At 40.9% G+C, this 3,029-nt stretch overlaps 1 long non-coding RNA gene across 1 annotated transcript; it reads left to right on the top strand.

The window, feature by feature from the left end:
• The first annotated feature begins 319 nt into the window (after window positions 1–319).
• Window positions 320–2,147, top strand: LOC120408619. Its single transcript, XR_005600824.1, has 3 exons — window positions 320–526; window positions 634–674; window positions 2,085–2,147. It is a non-coding gene; the product is annotated as an uncharacterized LOC120408619 (long non-coding RNA).
• The last annotated feature ends 882 nt before the right edge of the window (window positions 2,148–3,029 follow it).

Below are 3,029 nucleotides of genomic sequence, written 5' to 3'. Positions count from 1 at the left end.
CTCTGGGGAAGGGGGGGGGGAAGTTGACCGACGGCCGCGCGCGCCAATGGCTGCTCGCTCCTCCCCGGCTCGGCGCTCAGGCCCAGGCAACAGGGCCAGCAGCACCGCCGGAGGAAAGAGGAGCGAGCCGAGCCGAGCCGAGCCAAGCCCCACCCCCCCCTTCCTCCAGCGAGGCGGCTGCCGCTGGGTTGCCAGTGCTCTCCGCAGTCCGTGCGCAGTGATTGGTCGGCTGGGTCTCTGGCTGCTAGACAGCGGGGGGACTTTGAGTTGAGGATTATTGCAGACTAAGCAGTCTGGCTCTGCAGCAGCAAAGCGGAGGGGGGTGGGGAGAGTGTGTGTGTGTGTGTAACGAGGGGAGGAGGGGGAGAGCTGGCAGCCAGCCAGCCACCATCAGAATTAGCTCATTGTTCAATAGAACCAGCACAGGCAACCAAACCCCAGCCTGGGAGAGAGGGAGAGAGACTTTCTCCCAGCCGCCCCCACCCCTTTTCTTTTTTTCCTCCAAGGCTGCTGCACTTTGGAAGAGGTGCAGTCATTCTTTCCCCACACCCCCAACCCTACCCACTCCCCCCGCAACTATAAATTCCCTTCTGGAGCATGCTGCCCTCTTTTTAATCCACATTTGTGTTTCAGATCATGTAGAAAGGACAGAAAGGGAGCAGGGGCTTTTGTCTGTAAGTATATGCAATTCCAATCCACAGCTCGGAGAGATCTGCATCCCCTCCCTCTCTTTTCTTTGTTTCTTTTCATTTCTTTTTGCCCTTGGCTGGACTCTGCTGCAGCAAATTCCCCTCCCCCCGGCTGCACATTTCAAAATAGGCTTTCTTAAAAAAGAGAAACGTGCAGTATACATATTTGCTTAACCCTTTCTGCTTTAAGGCTGGATTTTTGAGTTTGGGGTTTTTATGCACTAATGGGGAAAATATGCAGGGTTTTTCTGAAGCTGTGGTTCCCTCCCATTTTTTTGCAATCATAACCACAAAAATGCATTTTTAAATCGACAGCACTTTGCTTTGCTAGCATGCATGCACGACTCTCGGATGGGATTTTCTCCCCCTTGTAAAATGAATCTCCCCTTTCGCCGCCCTGACAGTGGATTCCTCTCTAGCTGCCGGGGTATATTTTTAGAAAGCAGTCATTCTTCTTGCAGCAACCTTAGGCATTTTTGCATGTGCAGCAGTTACAAAAAACCAGCCACACTTTAGGTGTTTTTATGCAGATTTTGTGATCTACTTTTCAGCAAAGGTTTATATACACGTATCTACATGTGAACTTGCAATCTTATATATGGTGTTTGTGTGTATATGTATGCGTGTAAATGAGTTGTAACTGATTAAATTGTATATATGCATATGCTCTGTATACATTTAATATACTTAGTATAAGAAATTTTATTCCATGCATACTAATGTTGCCACCAGCTATGAGATAGAGGGACTGTGCTGTGTAACATAGTAAATAAATAAATAGTAAATAAAGTAGGGATTGCATTGTAGTACAATAATTAAATGTAGAATTGAGATGAAATGGTATAACGTTAGATATTCATTGTTTTCCTATTTAAGAATTGCAGAAGTGGGTAGGGGTGTATGTGTGTGTATTTGAGAGAGAGAGAAGGGTTACGTAATGCAATGCTATTTCCAAAAATATCCACACTAGACCATAACATTTAATGAAAGTGTGACTTATTTTTGCTATCTTGATTGCAAACGATTATAGGTGGTAGTAAGTCTGGGAACAATGAACAACCTTTACATTCAGTACAGAATGATCTATTTTTGTCCTCTTGTCTAGTGGGTTAACCATTAAGTATGGTGCACTTCAAAGATGTGCAGAGTGCTAAGAATAGCACAGGGCTTTGCAAATCCAGGTAACAGGGATTCCTTTGTCCTATATTTAAGCCTATAGACCACTGAAGCACACAGATGCATGCTATATAAATTCACATGTCCTTAGACTAATTTGCATGCCTTTTGATCTTAGCCACTGAAGCATATATTTAGCCAGTATTATAACAAATGAGCCAAAACCTTTTGAATTTTGTGACAGTTATGGTGATATGACTTTTTTTAAATCATTTGTAGATTATTCTCTTTGTGGTACCGGAGAGAAACTGCAGTCCCAAGACTTAAGAGTCTAAAAATGGTAAGAATTAGTTGTTTTAGCAAAGAATCAGTAGTTTCCCATGCTATCAAATATCAGAATTAACCTCCTTCCCCAACCCTCACCACATTCAGAAATATGACCTTTAAAGACATCCTTTGGGATTCTGGGGATTTGCCATACAATGATTAATGCACTCTAAAGCTTTTGTGAGTGGGATTTTTCATTTTTAGACATTTTCAACAGAAACTTGAAATCAGTCCTCATGCAGTGAGGTTTATTTAATCAGAACAAGAGAAAATGTTTGCTGTCATGTAAAGAAACATAAGTTGCATAGATGGGAACACGCAGACAAAGCAACATGCCACCAAGTCCACCACAAAAAACAACAACAAAAAGAATTGATCATTGCACATAACAGATAAAAGTGTTAGTCTGTATAGCAAATACCTAACATGCAAAACAAATTTGCTTTTTATGAAGTAAATTTTCAACAAGAAAAGCTGAATTGAGGTTTACTGTATGTTGAATGTAATTGTTGAGCAATACTATAACAATTAAATCATTTAAATTTCCCTCTTAGTATTTTTCATTGCATTTTTATTTTTAATCTATTTCTTATGCTATAAAATATTTATCACAGATACATAAATAATCTTAGAGGTCAAACATGGTAACCTCTAAATATAAATATAGAATCTTCTGACATGGGGGCTTCCAATTTAGGAGGTGATGACCCTCAGACAGTAGGACAAATACAGAGGAAAGGTGTCTTCAGTTTTTTATTACTATTATAGGCTCTGATAAGGCAAACTGAGTAAAATTTGGTATTTTTTGTCCCAATAATACTTTTTATTGAAAATGTGCCCATTACTTGAAAAAGTTGGGAATCCATGCACTGATGAAATTGATACACCTTAGCTACT

The sequence above is a fragment of the Mauremys reevesii genome, linkage group 6 (assembly GCF_016161935.1).
Source record: "Mauremys reevesii isolate NIE-2019 linkage group 6, ASM1616193v1, whole genome shotgun sequence".
In the NCBI taxonomy this organism is placed as follows: domain Eukaryota; kingdom Metazoa; phylum Chordata; order Testudines; family Geoemydidae; genus Mauremys; species Mauremys reevesii.
Note: the sequence above shows the minus strand (reverse complement) of the source record. Positions and strands in the feature narration are given on the sequence as shown.